The sequence below is a fragment of the Cervus canadensis genome, chromosome 25 (assembly GCF_019320065.1).
Source record: "Cervus canadensis isolate Bull #8, Minnesota chromosome 25, ASM1932006v1, whole genome shotgun sequence".
NCBI classification, from domain to species: Eukaryota; Metazoa; Chordata; class Mammalia; order Artiodactyla; family Cervidae; genus Cervus; species Cervus canadensis.
Window position 1 is genome coordinate 37,071,979 of NC_057410.1, and position 16,832 is coordinate 37,088,810.

Below are 16,832 nucleotides of genomic sequence, written 5' to 3' on the forward strand. Positions count from 1 at the left end.
CCCCTCCCACCTCCCTCTCCACCCGATTCCTCTGGGTCTTCCCAGTGCACCAGGCCCGAGCACTTGTCTCATGCATCCCACCTGGGCTGGTGACCTGTTTCACCATAGATAATACACATGCTGTTCTTTCGCAACATCCCACCCTCACCTTCTCCCACAGAGTTCAAAAGTCTGTTCTGTACTTCTGTGTCTCTTTTTCTGTTTTGCATATAGGGTTATCTTTACCATCTTTCTAAATTCCATATATATGTGTTAGTATGCTGTAATGTTCTTTATCTTTCTGGCTTACTTCACTCTGTATAATGGGCTCCAGTTTCATCCATCTCATTAGAACTGGTTCAAATGAATTCTTTTTAACGGCTGAGTAATATTCCATGGTGTATATGTACCACAGCTTCCTTATCCATTCATCTGCTGATGGGCATCTAGGTTGCTTCCATGTCCTGGCTATTATAAACAGTGCTGCGATGAACATTGGGGTGCACGTGTCTCTTTCAGATCTGGTTTCCTCAGTGTGTATGCCCAGAAGTGGGATTGCTGGGTCATATGGCAGATCTATTTCCAGTTTTTTAAGAAATCTCCACACTGTTCTCCATAGCGGCTGTACTAGTTTGCATTCCCACCAACAGTGTAAGAGGGTTCCCTTTTCTCCACATCAGAGGGTGGATCTTGTGTTAAGTGTTCTTACTGCAATAAAGTAAGATGAACAATCTTTTAAAAAGTGCAGTAAGGTTTATTTTTATCTTATACGTGTATGTTTAAGTTGCTGATTTTGGTCAGGACAGCAAAGTGTGTACAGCAAGGGGAAGATAGTCATATAGGCAACGGCTAACTTATTTTCTTAGAATCTGAAATATTACTGATGTAATTAAATGAATGAAAATGAAGCAGGTTAAAGAAGCCCCGGATTGTTTAGAAATAAACTCATCACATAATAATTGAGGAGTTGGTGTGAAATAGGTGACCTTACTCATCATTATCTCGGCAAAGCTCTCTCAAGGCTCAGGTCAGAAACCACCCCTCTGAAAAGCTGACTTTCCAAATGAAAGTAACCTCTATGATTTCCAGGTGGCTTAGTGGTAAAGAAATCCACCTGCCAATGCAGTAGACACAGGAGTTGCAGGTTCAATCCCTAGGTCAGGAAGATCCTCTGGAGGAGGAAATGACAGCCCACTCCAGTATTCTTGCCTGGCAAATCCCATGGACTGAGGAGCCTGGCAGGCTACAGTCCTTGGGGTTGCAAAGAGTGGGACCCGACTGAGCACACACATGCAATTATATTTTATATTACATTTCATACCATACTAATAAATTAGGAAGGCATCACATTTACTTACATACACGTTTTGTGTCCTCTTATAAACCATAAGCTCTGAGAGGACAGGACTCGTTTCTGAATTTCTTTATGGAATCCCACTAAACTATATAGTTTATACTTTGCACATGCAAGTGATGATGACTGTATCTGTTGAATAAATGAAGAGATGAATGACTACATCAAAGAATTGCAATAATGTGAGCGTAAATTTTATGTAGTAAAAATAGATGTGTGTAGGTAGAAGTAAATAAGAATTCAAATGTTGAGGGAAAGATAGATATAAAAGGAAGTAAAAAGCAGCTCATTATCATGAATCTGCAAACCCCAAAGTCAAAATGTGTATGTATCATTTGTGACCATTTGTTGAGCACCCATTACATAGAGGAAGCTTTGTTCTCTGTAACAGTAGAGGTTTAAAACCTGCCAAGGAAATTTGAATATAATTTGGGGAAAGGGATGTGGTAGAAGGAGGATAGGCTGGGGCGTGGTAGGAGAGGAGGTCTTCCAAGAAGTAAGAATAACCATAGTAAAAAGTATCAAAATAGAAATGAAATGTGAACTTGTAATTATATATTTTAAAAATTGGATATAATTTGTATTACAGACATGTTCTTGGTTAACAAAAAAAGGGAAAGTATAAGGAATGACTCAGCTTTGTAGAAAAAATTCCTCCCTGAACTAAAACAAATTAAACCAGGACAAATATTGGAACACTAAAATAGAAAACATATGGAATAGTTAGATCTCCAACCTATAACTGGAAAATGAAGAGGAGGGCTTGATATTTTAAATACAGGGAAGGAATGTAGATAATGAACCAGAAACAAAAAGAAGTTGCCTCTAGGAGAAAATATACTAAAGCTGTGATTATTTGACATCAAATGTGAAATTATCGCTGTGAAAAGTTAAAAATGTATTTAGTCAACTAGCTGATGACAAGTATTCGTATGTGACATCCCAGAATTTTTCATTTATTAGGTTGCCTGTAGCACAGTTTAGGAGAGAGAAATAGAGTAGATCATAGCACATATTCCTCTTCATTCTAACCACAGATGTGATACCAACAAGCTCTGGTATAGCAAAACTTACTATAACCTATTTCTGTCCTCAGATTGCTTATGGCCTGCAAAAGGAGATAAAACATATGTATAAATAATCTATTTTTAAAAGCACCAAAGGAGGTGTTAGTTAAAAATCAACAGAAGGAGCTGACAGAGAAATGCAGTAAAGAATCAAAGGCAAAGCCACTGCATATGGTTGTAGAGAATGTTCTCTCAACATAACTCTAGATAATGAATGATATGGACGGCATCCCTTAGAATTGTACCACCCACATACAATTGTCTTAGAACTGACTCATTGGAAAAGACCCTGATGCTGGGAAAGATTGAAGGCAGGAGGAGAAGGGGACGACAGAGGAAGAGATGGTTCAATGGCATCACTGATTCGATGGACATGAGTTTGAGCAAGCTCCAGGAGTTGGACAGGGAAGCCTGGTGTGCTACAGTCCATTGGGTTGCAAAGAGTCAGACATGACGAACTGAACTGAACTGATACAGTTGTCTTATTTAACTAGGAGAAAAGCTTCATTGTGTAGGTGATGGAGGTGGCATTTGTACTGAGCTAAGTCTTGAATGATTGGTAAAGTTTTACTGGCAGTAGGGAAGGTACTGCAAATGGCATAAGCTAAATCAGAAGATCAAAAGTACAGACTGTGTTCAAGAGTTTATACAGTTGGAGATCACACATAGAGTGTTTAAATGCTAAGAAAGGATGGACATCAGTGTGAAAGAGGGTCTGAATTCCATATACAGGGCTTACACACTATTGAACTACATAAGGAGTTGCTGGAGGGTTTAGAAAAAATGTGAGTCATACAGTCAAAGCAGAGGTTTAGGAAAGTAGTCAGTTGTTGATGTGGCTGGATGGATGGGGGTGGTGAGCTGGAGTCAGGAAGTCCACTTAGGAGTGGATTTTCAAAACAGATGTGAGAGAATGACAACCTGAGCTACGGTCACAGCCATGGAAATAGGAAATCACGGGCCATTTTGGAGACACAGCAGTAAAAGAATCAAGTCCTAGTTCCTGATGGATGTAAGGCTTGATATTATAGCACTCAGGGATGCATGTGCTCAGTCATGTCTGATTCTTTGCAGCCCCATGGACTGTAGTCTGCCAGGCCCCTCTGCCCATGAAATCTTCCAGTCAAGAATACTGGAGTAGGGTGCCATTTCCTTGTTCAGAGGATCTTCCTGACCCAGGAATCAAACCCACATCGCCTGCACTGGCACATGGATTCTTGATGATTTGGAGCCTATAAGACCAACCAGATTTCAGCACCATTAGAAAAAAATGGGAGAAGGAGACGTTAGTAATTATTAACCAGTGGCCAAACATGTTGCAACTTCAGTGAACAGTCAGGGATGGAAATAGTAGATTTGGGATTGGGAAGTCATCTACAAAGAATTTTAATTGAGACCTTAGGGGAAGGGCTGCATAATCATGGAGAAAGCCCAGTTTGGTTGGGGGTAAACAGCATGAGTCCGCAGACACACAGATAGCAGTGTTTGTAGACTCATCCCAGCATAGTAAGTGGAGAAAGTAATTCTTATTATAATTAGGCTGGCAGAGAGAGTTATAAAAGAAACACAAGTTGGAAGTTTCCAGTGGATCTGAGCTAAGACAGAAGAAGGGAGATCCTAGAATTGGAATAGGGATGAGGCAAGTTATGCTGAGACAGTTAATGTACAGGACTCAGGAATGGTTGGTTACCAAAGGGCGGGATCTGTGTGTGACTCGACCACGTATTTCCTAAGAATTTCTAGAGCTTTGAAGGTTTGGTTTTGGAGCTTGCTCTCTGTTGATACATTGTGATGCAGAGGATTAGAAGGAATTAGACCTAGGTTCAAACCTTGAGCTGCAACTTAACTAGCTATAGGTTCCTGGATGAGTCAGTTGTTTTTGACCCCTGATTTTTCAAATATAACTGAAAGGACAATAATGCTTACCCTGTTTATTTCATGAGGTTGTTGTAAGAATCCAGGGTATCATTATAAAAATAGTAGTTTTGTTCTATAGAAAACCAGCTGTTGGCTTTAAATTTTTTTCTTTTTTTTTTAAAATGATCCAAAGACAAAGTCAGAAGAGATTTCCAATCTTGTTTCTCTCTGCTTAAGTTTAGAATTTCGAATTCTTCATAGCTTTTAAAAAAATATGTATTTTTTTGCCTTTTGTTAGTCCCTTCTGCTTTTCTAACCAAGCTTTATTTTTCAAACTTGGTAATTTGTATTTCTGAAATTTTCTCTTAATGTCTGTTAATTTTTCCTTCAGGATTTAATTCTGCTTTCCTAAATATAATTTTCCTATTTTTCAGAGTTTGGTAAATTGTCATATAATACAGTTTTTAGTATATTATTACATTTTATATATTTATAGTCTTAGTAAATTACATTTAGAGAATATATAAAATATATTACATTTAGAGATTATATACATCTAGTATATTACTGAGAAAAACACTGTACTTCTTACCACTCATACTATAAAGTTTTTAATATAGCCTGTGTAATGATCTCAAACATTTTAAAACCAGTGACCTCTGATTCTGGGATTGATAAATAAGGACAAAAATAGGTAAGGAGTAGGGGGCTTCTCTGGTGGCTCAGATGATAAATAATCCACCTACAAGGCAGGAGACTCAGGTTCCATCCCTGGGTCGGGAAGATCCCCTGGAGAAGGGAATGGCAACCCACTCCAGTATTCTTGCCTGGAAGATCCCATGAACAGAGGAGCCTGGTGGGCTACACTCCAAGGGGGTCGTCCATAGTGAGACACAACAGAATGACTAACACTGTAACTTTTCACAGGGAAGAAACTAAATGCAAAATACACATTTATTTAGGGGTTGTGACTAAAGATAACATATAAATGCTGCCTGTAATTTAAAAAAATAAAAGGAAGTACAAACACTTAAGTTGAAAGTTGAAAAACCTGGGACTTCCCTGGTGGCACAGAGGATGAGAATCCACCTGCCAATGCAGGTTCAATCCCTGGTCCAGGAAGATTCCGTATGCTATGGAGCAGCTAAGCCCAGGTGCCTGAAGCCTGTGCTGCGCAACAAAAGAAACCACAGCAATGAGAAGTCCTCGCCCTGCAATGAAGTGCAGTGAACTAGCCCCCAGTCACCACAACTAGAGAAAGCAACGAAGACACAGCACAACCAAAAATAAATCAATTAATTAAAATAACAATAAAAAGTTGAAAAATCTGAATGCTGAGTCCACAGCTCAGCGGTTTAACCCCAGCACTGAAAAACTAGAACAGAGTCTGGCTTTCATGATTCAACAAGTACAATAAGCTGCTCTGAGGCCAAAGGAACTTCCCCAGAGGCTTTGTCGGGACATGGTGATAGGATTTCTTTGTTTCTTTTTTGGCTCACAGTACTGGAGGAGATCTTGCTGCTGGTCTTTCCTTGGTTGGTAGAAGTGATTGCTAGAATCTGGTGGGCAGTCAACACACTGGTGCTGCTCAGTGGCTGGGAGGCTGCCATTTGTGGGATCCCTGATCTAGTTCATGCCACTCCACTTCTCCACTCTGACACCGCCACTGTCCCTCATACCTCACTGCCTGTCTACAGCCTTTTCATAGCCTTGTTAGAGAAATTCACGGCTACATAGATTGATAACTCTCATCACAAATGGAGCTAATCTGTGGCGTGCCTGGGGATATGAAAGCCACAGGGCATTCATTCATCCACTCCATATTCAAGACATATTTATCAAATATAAGTGAGACTTTCCTAACAGGATGCACAAAATAAATTGAGGTGAAGCACAGACGCTTATAGACACAGTTCAAAGATACAGTAGCTTTATGCTGAGATTCTAAGTGTAGTTCCAGGGAAAGAACTTGGCGCCAGAACTTGTCACTCTTACTGATGGGGCTGCACGCTTACCGATAGGCTTATTGCAAAACAAACCCTGAATGCTATGTCACTTTTCGCCTTTTTTCATAGAAGCAAAATCCTTTTCAGATTTCTATCGTGTGTTGAAAACAGGTACTAATGTAGGTCTTTTGTAAAAAGCAAAGTAGTGTAAAGGGAACTTGGAAAAAGCAGGGGATAACTGTATGGATTTTGTACCAGGCCCTGTTTCAGTTGTTGGAATACAGCAGTGAAAAAGATCAACAAAGCTCCATGTCTTCAGAGGGCTTACATTCTAATGGGAAGACATACTAAGTAAAAAGATCATTTTAGATTTTGTAAAATGTTACTAGAGAGATCACAGAGTGATCACTAATATCTAGGAAAATATTTGTCAAGTTATTTTAGGCCGTGAAGCATACATTGTAAATCTGTTACTCATTCTTTAGGCACATGGATTTAGCTACTGAGAATGAAAAGAAGGCAGAAAGCAGATATGCTATATAATTTCTCTCTTTTCCTTTCTTCTCTAGGCGGGTAACAGTTCATGTTTGCTTCATAAATGAAGCAGCTTTAAACAAATTCCTATTCTGTCTGGAGTGACAGACCGCATCTTTATCTGTTCTTGCTACCCATGACTCTCTACGGATGATTGAGAAATTGGAACAAAGTGTTTTACTGTGAAACTGGCACTGAATTAATCATCTATAAAGAAGAACTTGTATGGAGCAGGACTCTATTTTAAGGACCTACAGAGAGTTGTGGTCTCAGTTAGAACTTGCAAACTGATATTGGGAGAGAAAGCACGCATCCCAGATTGCACATACAATTTTGCATGCCTCCAGAAGCATCTAACTGCTGAAAAACCACATAGCTTTATTTTACAGTGACAACCTGCAGTTCATAGTTATCTTGGTCTGCAAGTAGATTTCAGCCTGGATAGTGGGGGGTGGGGGTCATCATTTGTATCAAAGGGATCTAGAAAATGTTCAAAAAACAAAAACTCAATAGCATCATCCACTGTACATTAGAAAGCAGTGGAAACAGTGTGGGAGTAGGTGCAGGTCAGCCTCATACCTGCTGATCAGTGAGGGATGTGGGTCTGAACTTGGGTCTCTTCCTGACATAGAAGGTGCAAATTTGTCCATGAGACAAATGGACATAGTTGGCTGGCTCTATCCATATAAGCTAGCCAGTGCTGAATGACAACATGATGCCTTTGCAAAGAAGAGACTCCTAGAGAGTTGTCACATGAAGAAGCTGTGGACACTGATCAGCAGAACCATCTGCTGAGGAGGACATCTGGCACCCCAGTGATCTGCCAAGGAGGACATCTGGCACCCCGAGTGAAGCCGGCCTTTGCCCTTGACCACTCTAGAGTGTATAAATTGTGCTTGCAAAATATATTACAAAGTGTTTATATTCTAAAACTATTACAGAGTTATGTAAAGGGACTTAGGAGGAATCACTGAATGTACGGAGGCCCCATTTTCAATTTCTGCTGTGGGAGAGAGGAAAAATAAGTTACGATATTTAGTATCTAAGATTAGAAAACCACACTCACATGCTGATAATGGGTGTTGAAAATTAGGTGACTTGGCTTTTACAAGAATGCAGGGAATCAGGTAACTTTAGTTATTTATACTATAATCACCATTATCTGTTTAAAGGATCCATTTATTTAAAATCAGGCACTCTATATTCATTAAGGTTTATGAATTAAAAATAAAAAGAGAGCTTTATGTAGTTATGCATGTCAGTTTGCTATTAAAATATGCGACAGCATTTTTGTCATATTAAGTGAATTTGGCAGGAATTCCCAAGATGGACATTGCGTTTTTAAACCAGAACTTGTAAAGACATTAAGTGAATTTCCCTTGCCAATTTTCTTTTTTTATATCAAAGGAACATCTGACTAAGGTCAAAGAATGATTTCTTATGGTTTGTTTTGATGAAGAGTCTTTCAATATGTCATGAACATAAAGGAATCCAAAGCTTTCCTTCTAACTTCATCCTTGTGATAACATTATTGCCATATCCTACCACCATCAGATGACCTTCAATGCAGTGACACAGAAGGGCATGAAAAACTGCTACCTTTTATTTGACTTTACTAGTCCAAGAATTTCTAGTAGAGTTGGATTTTAGCTTACGTTCAATGCTAATTAGAATACAACTCCAGTAAGTGGCCTTTGCTCTTTTTTATACCAAAGAGCTCAGATGATTTCTATGACCCTTGTCTTCTCTAAAGTGCTGTGGTTCCTCAAATACTAGTCATTTCTCTAAGATACAACCCAGGTGCTTTGGGAAGCTGCATTAATTTATTTAGGCCCTCAAATATCCCATGGTACAGCTATGATATGTATAATAAAAGAGATCAAGTTAATGGCTGTCAGGACCTGTCTCAGTGTGTGATACTGTTTTGAATAGACATAGATTAACATGAGTATGTGTAAGTCACGTATAGATTGAGAAGATTGATACTTCTCAATCTAATAGTTTATTTCAGCAATGGTTTCGATTTTCATAGGTATGTGAAAATGCTGCTTAATGAGCTTCAGAGTACAATAAATGTACTTTTGTTCTCCAAACTGGTAGCTGGGTTTTTAACGCTCAAGGACATGGTCCTAAATCAATAGAGTTAAATAAATAAATTCAGCAAGTTATGAAATCTGGCATGGTAGGGTGAGGGGAGATGTATTCTGCCTAATTAAATATATTGGTTCATTGACAGTTGTATGGATACCAATTTTTAAAACACTAAAATTCAATAAAGTACACGAACAGTAGAAAAATGCTGAGCATTACTTTGGATGGTAGTTGCTTGGGAATTAACTGTCATATCCGCTTGGAGATTAATATATACATATATATCTTTGCTTTATTTTATCCAATATGTGTTCTGAATAGCCTTCATAAATCATGGAAAACTCACAACTGACATCTGAAACTGAAATCACCCTTTAAATTGGTGCCATGTTTCTGATAGTCTTCTTTTGTAATGTTTTAAAATTGTCTTTTAAAATAATTTCAGAAGTCTTCAGATTCTAAATTACACTAAAAGCTTTGTACCTCTTTGGTAGAATGCAGATCTACAGAGAGACGCTCTGTGATAAATGATGCCTGCCCAGTGACATCAAAGTGTTGCTGGATTTCGTATTGTAGTCTGTTGTATTTACCACACTGCCACTTTCTAATGAGTCAGAGACGTTGATTTTTTTCAACACTTTAATAGAACAATACTCTATTCTCTTTAAAAAGAACTATGTGAAAATGACAATTTATGATAAAGTATGTTCACAACAAAGCATTTGCTTTTAGTAAGAATTAAAGTACTTTGGAGAAACTGTGTGGCATATTTTGATATTCTAATTCAGATGAAATTTTAAATTAATAGAAAAATCCATTCAGAATTCATAGATTCATTCATTCATGTTTTTCTGCAGCTAGTTTCTGGTTTCAAAATGTAACTCCAGTATGGGGCTTTTAGCCATTGCCTACCTATTCTGACTTAACTAAAAAATACATTTTTCAAAGAGGCAGTTTGACATAGTGGGATGGATGTTAGGAAAATTGTCAGAAGCTTCCACTTTGCTGTTAACCTGTATTGATAAATCACTGCCCTTCTTTGGATCTCAATTTTTTATTTATCTATGTGGTGAAGTCAGGTCCATACCATAGGTGTGAGGGAAACCTATTGATATGTGAATGACAAAGATGATAGATAAAATGGAGCTGAAGCTATCGCATACAAAATATCCAACTATGATCTCTGTGAATAAGCAATTTGAACATAAAAAGCTATGGCTGTTCTTGTTTGTAATGTAAATATGGTCCATTCTTAAAGTGAAATCCAGTCTACTGTAGGTTGAATTGGATAACCATTTACACAAGAGATGGCTTTTTCCTTTGCTTAAATAAACATTTTTGGATTACCTCTGAAGAATGAAAACCAAGAGTATATTTTATCCAGGAAAAGATACTATAAGATGTGTGTAGCATTTGGAAGTGCACCAAATTAAGCATTTAAATCTCTCATTTTCTTAAAAGCTAAGGGCAGAAAATGTAAGATGCTCATAAAGTTTTTAGGTGCCAGAAGATACTTTAGAATCCATTTGGAGATGGGTAAACCATAAATTAATAAAATTGGAAAGTGGGATAAGAATTTTAAAGAAAGCCAGCTTGTTTTGAAACAGTATTATTTTGAAATTGGCATTAAAATAAAAACATTCAGATTGAAATTCCAACCACTTCATTTGTGGTGTTTATAGTGTTGCTGGAAATGCCCTTTGTGAAGATAAAATAATGGTACTTTCATTTCCTAACAAGGTATTGTTTTAGAAATAATCCATATTATAATGGATATTCATGATCCTAAAAATGTTTCCTAAGCATTGTAAATTTATTTGTAAGTGCCATCTACAATTACATCTTAATTATATTGCTTTTTTAAAAATAACATTGTTTAAACTAAAAACCATAGTATTTTCAGTTACTTAATTTCTGAGCTATGACTCAATAAAAATTTCCAATCAAAATATCCTATTCTCCTATATTCTAAGGGTTAATGTGTGATTATAGTGTCCACTTGCCACTGTTTTTTTTTTTTTTTAATCAATGGACTTAAAAGTATTCAGACATTTAGATGGATGTATAGATATATTGCTAGTTCAGTCATAGATTGGAGTTTGCATATTGTAATGTAAATGTCTTTCAACACTATTCTATAGTTTTATTATGACTGAAGTTTAATTAAATAAAAAAGATTGTAAAATGTGATGTGTATGTGTATGTACTGTATGTGTACTTTTTAAAATAGGTATATGTCCTGACCCTTTTTTATACAGGTTTGAATTTGAAATTACATTATATATACATATACTTTATTGTTCTAAATAAAGAATTTTATGCACTCAAAGTTGTCCTGTGATTTGGTATCTTAAGGTTATCACACATGTTCATAATGTGGTTGGTTGAGCATTTAAGCTAATCTCAATTTTTTCCTATGGAAACATCAATCTGGATTTTGCTGTGATATGCACACAAGGAGATAAGAAATCAGTTTATTCCACAGAATAATGCCATTTGCAGCAACATGGATAGATCTAGAGATTGTCATACTAAGTGAAGTCAGAGAAAGAGAAATACCATATGACATCCCTTACAGGTGGAATTGAAAAAGAAATGATACAAATGAACTTACAAAACAGAAAGAGACTCACAGACTTAGAGAAGGAACTTAGAGTTGCCAGTGGGGAAGGGACAGTTGGGGAGTTTGGGGTCCACGTGTGCACACTGCTACATTTAAAATGGGTCACCAAGGGCCTACCGCAGAGCACAGGGAATTCTGCTCCGTGTTAGGTGGCAGCCGGATGGAGGGCAGTTTGGGGGAGAATGGATACATGTATGTGCATGGCTGAGTCGCTCTGCTGTGCCCCCGAAACTATCACAACATTATCAACTGCCTATACTCCAGTACAAAATAAAAAAGTTTAAAAATAGGATAACTAATGAGAACCTACTGAATAGCATAGAGGACTCTATTCAGCGCTCTGTAGTGACCTATGTGGGGATGGAGTTGAGAAGATAGTGGATGTATGTATATGTATGACTGATTCACTTTGCCGTACAGCGGAAACTAACAGCGTTATAAGTCAACTCTATTCCAATAAGAAAGATTAAAAACAAATCATCTTATTCCAATAACTATGTATTGGTTAAGTAACTGAGAAAGATAGGTAAGCTAATCAAAGAAGGTAAAGCTGAATTAACACATTGTTACATCTCAAGAGGTTTCTAACTTCATTGAGGTTGGTATAAACGATAAGTCGTGTCTGACTCTTGCAACTCCATGGACTGTAGCCCGCCAGGCTCCTCTGTCCATGGGCGTTTCCAGGCAAGAATACTAGAGTGGATTGCCATTTCCTTCTCCAGGGGATCTTTCCAATTCAGGAATCGAACCCGGGTCTCCTGCATTACAGGCAGATTCTTTACCGACTGAGCTATGAGAGAAGTTGAGAAGATATGAAAACCACTTCGATTGCATAAAGCCACGGTGAAGGAACTTCCTAAGTGCAAAACTGAGGTCCAGCTAGTATGGTTGCAGCATGCAGGAAGGAGAAATGGATAGACCAGAGATGGTTATGGGGGAGTTGGCGTTTGGGCCAAGACTTACAAGGATGAGACAGATTTTGATAAAGAAGAAGAATCATGCCCAGCCTGTTCAGTGTTTTCCAAAGCAAGTAGTTGTAAAATGTTTTAGCTTGTCCCATCAGATCAAATCAGTTCTGTCCTGAGCATGGAACCCATAAAGAGGTATACAGTGAGATGAGAGCAGAGCCTTGGATACCAGAACAAGAAAGTCATATTATTCTTAGGGTAAGCCATTGCATGTTTCTGAGAAGAAGGATGGAATGGCAAGATCAGACACCATGGCTTATGTGGTTTAGGCAATAAATAATCATCCTGCTTATTAACCCCTAGTTGGTACTTGACTCTTGAGACCATCCTCCAGCTTTATGACAGAACACTTACTCACCCACCATTTCTTTTCAATTTCTTGGCTGATTTTCTCTCTACTCACATTTTATATTATGAACGTCCATCAATATAAGCCTAGATCATAATAGTCTTGTAACTGATCACAGTTCTCAACTTCTGAGCACTTTTTCAAACAGTTCCTCTGTTAGAGTGAATAATATGGAGACAACAGATAATATTTTTCTCTGGCTAAAACACTGAAATGCCTTCTAATTATTTTTAGGAGAGAACCCAAACTCAACACGGTTTTCAAGGCCCTCCTTGACCCATCTCATAATTTTTCAGGGGGGTGGGAAAGTTTGCTAATAGTTTGTTTTCCCCTTTAAGTTATAAATAACACAAGGACTAGGGCTGAGTATTTATATCACTGCAGTCTCCAAATTTGCACTTCCCTTGTGGCTCAGCTGATAAAGAATCCACTTGCAATGCTGGAGACCTGGGCTTGATCCCTGGGTTCGGAAGATCCCTGGAAAACCAAAACACTACCCACTCCAGTATTCTGGCCTGGAGAATTCCATGGACCGTATAGTCCATGGGGTGGCAAAGAGTTGGACACAACTGAGCGACTTTCACTCATTCTCCAAATTTAATGCAAATAATAAAGTATGGAATTGAAACAAAATTTTATCTGAATAGATATTACCTATTGCAATGTTCAATAAGTTATTTTCTGTAACTTTTTGTGGACAATTTGAAATATATGCAAAAGTAGGCAGAACAGTGTAATGAAACTCCACGTAAACATAATCTAGCTTAAACCTTACCCAACTTGTGAATGATCTTATTTTATCTGTCTCCTATTTATTCCTCTTACCCACTCCCCCTTTCATATTATTTTTAGGCTGATACCTACAAATAGTTGATCTGTAAATATATGTGCATCTCTAAATTATGACTTTTAAAACATCATCCTAATACTCTTGTCACACTTAAGAGAAAGTAATAATTCTTTAATACCAAAGACCCAAGGGACTTCCCTAGTGGTCCAGTGGTTAGGAATCTGCTTTGCATTGCAGGGGACACGGGTTCAAACCCAGGATGGGGAACTAAGATCCTACATGACACGGAGCGACTAAGTTCACAGGCCGCAACTACTGAGCCCGTGAGCCGCAACTAGAGAGTCTGCACCACAATGAGAGATCCCACGTGACACATGAAAATCTCATGTGCCGCAACTAAGACCCATTTCAGCCAAATAAATAGTAAGCAAAGACCCAGTAAGTATTCATATTGATTGTCTCACATCATCATGCATTGCAGTATTTCAGTATGAAATAAAGGTAAAATTGCCCCTCCTACATTATTTAGTTCCTCCAGAGGAAAACACTTATTTCTTGTTAGCCATCAGAAATATTGTGTATGTACATTTATATGCAATACTATATTCTCTAACCTTCCCCTTTCCATTTATTAGAAGAATGTGTAACAGTGCATCAGCCCACATAAACCCCTGCCCCCTACCATAACCCATAAATTATATCTGGACACAGACATGGTACTAGAACATGTGCCCTTTGGAATTCCAGTCCATACTTAGCAAAATCCAGTGTACTTTTAGAAATTTTTCTTCCAAATTAAAATGAGGCTCTCTTTTGAGGATATATCTGTCTCATCAGTCCTTTCAGGTGGTGGCTGCATTTCTTCCGTAACTGGGTCTGGAAGTGGGTTGTCTGCTCCTCATTGCTGTTTCTGGGTATTTCTTTTCTACTCCCTAATTCCCCCAATTATCTGCATCTCATTTTATCAGATTACATACCCATTGCTATTCACTGTCACTTTCCTGTACTAACTCCCAGGTTCTCCTCCTTCATTTCTTGTTGGTATGAGTGCCAAGGTTCACTGTCACCCAGCTCATTTGTACTCCTGTCTTAATTCTTGGGAATTTGATACACATGTAAATGATGCTTTCACTGTCCTGTCCTTTTAGGTCTTTGAAATGTCTCTCCTAGTAAGCCAGTTCTCAACACCGCCTTACCCACTCATGGTAATCTGTAGGCTTTGTCACTGCCCTTAACAGCGACTCATCCGTACCTCAGTTCTAGGCATCCCATTTCTTGTCATCTCTGTGTCTTTCCAGTTCACTCCCTCATGCATTCAATTCTAACAATCCTTTGATCCACGAGACCTCTCAACCTATTGATTTTACCACTTTTCACTAACCATCAACTTCTGATACCCTTTCTCCTCTCCTTACACAGGTTAAAATTCATAAGCCAGGTTTAAAATCACTCTCTGCATTATCTTCTTCCCCCTTGATCCCTCTTACTTTGCAATATCTGCTTGGCAATGATGCCCCTGCTGAAATCCAGTTCTCCACCCACTCTTTGGTCTATAATTGTGTGACTAAACATGGCCAGAGTGTAACACACTGTCACACCTACTGGTTTTTCTATAAATTCCTCCCCAAGAACATGAAGTAGGTCCTAATGCCATTCAGCAATTATATTTCCCTAGTCGATTCCCATTCTCATAGATACTTCATATGTTATTTTCTCTCCCAAACTACCCACCTCCTTTCTCATTCTCATGGTTATCCATCCTGATTGCTATTTCACCTTGAAAACTGAAGAAAATAAAAGAGAACTTCCAAAGACTCTTAGGCACATGGAGGGTGATTTTCTGTGAAGCTGAAGAAGCTTAAATGCCTGGTCCTTGCTTATACAGTTCTTTTATAAGTCATAGGAAGGGGACTAGCAATGTATTCCCACAGAAATATATTTTTGTAAAATTTGCCATTTACATTTATCTTTAGGTTATTAGTAGGTGTTCTGTGTGGCAGTGGCTTCCAGCAACTCTCCCGCTGACCATTGTGCCAATGCACTAGGGCATCATGACCCAAAGGTGTGTGGTCAGAGGCTGTATTAAGAGCCCAGGTGAATGTGTCCTGTGGCCTGACCCCAGAAGCATGTCAGTGATGGAGGAGAAACAGGGTTTAAAATGAATGGAACAAACCTAGATGTCCATCAGCAGATGAATGGATAAGAAAGCTGTGGTACATACACACAATGGACTATTACTCAGCCATTAAAAAGAATAAATTTGAATTCGTTCTAATGAGGTGGATGAAACTGGAGCCTATTATACAGAGTGAAGTAAGCCAGAAAGATAAACACCAATACAGTATCAGTTCTGTTCAGTTCAGTTGCTCAGTCGTGTCTGACTCTTTGCGACCCCATGAATCGCAGCACGCCCGGCCTCCCTGTCCATCATCAACTCCTGGAGTTTACTCAAACTCATGCCCATTGAGTCGGTGATGCCATCCAGCCATCTCATCCTCTGTCATCCCCTTCTCCTCCTGCCCCCAAGCCATCCCAGCATCAGGGTATTTTCCAATGAATCAACTCTTCGCATGAGGTGGCCAAGGTACTGGAGTTTCAGCTTCAGCATCAGTCCTTCCAATGAACACTCAGGACCAATACAGTATACTAACACATATATATGGAATTTAAAAAGATGGTAACGATGACCCTATATGCGAGACAGCAAAAGAGACACAGATGTGTAGAACAGTCTTTTGGACTCTGTGGGAGAAGGCGAGCATGGGATGATTTGAGAGAATAACACTGAAACATGTATATGATCATAAGTGAAACAGATCACCGGTCCAGGTTTGATGAGACAAGTGCTCGGGGCTGGTGCACTGGGATGACCCAGAGGGATGGGATGGGGAGAGAGGTGGGAGGGGGGTTCAGGATGGGGAACACGTGTACACCCATGGCTGATTCATGTCAGTGTATGGTAAAACCACTAAAATATTGTAAAGTAATTAGCCTCCAATTAAAATACATAAATTAAAAAAAAAGACTAGCAGGAGGGCACTCTTTCTGCCCTCTTCTGATGTCTATCTCATAAGCTTTCCTCTCTCTCTTTTATACTTTAATAAAACTTGATTACACACACAAAAAAAATAAAAGCAGTGATATGATTGGTCACCAATGATAAAAAAAATAAAAAATATAATGAATGGAACAGAAGCCAATTTAGGGAAGACTGTTACAATCATCATAAATGATTGTAAATTGTAAATGGAAGACTCTGCAGGTTTCATTAATG

At 38.5% G+C, this 16,832-nt stretch overlaps 1 protein-coding gene across 2 annotated transcripts in view; it reads left to right on the forward strand.

The window, feature by feature from the left end:
- KITLG (KIT ligand) overlaps positions 1-11,152 on the forward strand; it is a 97,073-nt gene extending 85,921 nt beyond the window's left edge. For both annotated transcript variants that reach the window (XM_043446401.1, XM_043446400.1), the window contains one exon: positions 6,773-11,152. The gene's annotated coding sequence lies outside the window, so the exon portion shown is untranslated. The remainder of the gene's footprint in view (positions 1-6,772) is intronic.
- Positions 11,153-16,832: the final 5,680 nt, after the last annotated feature.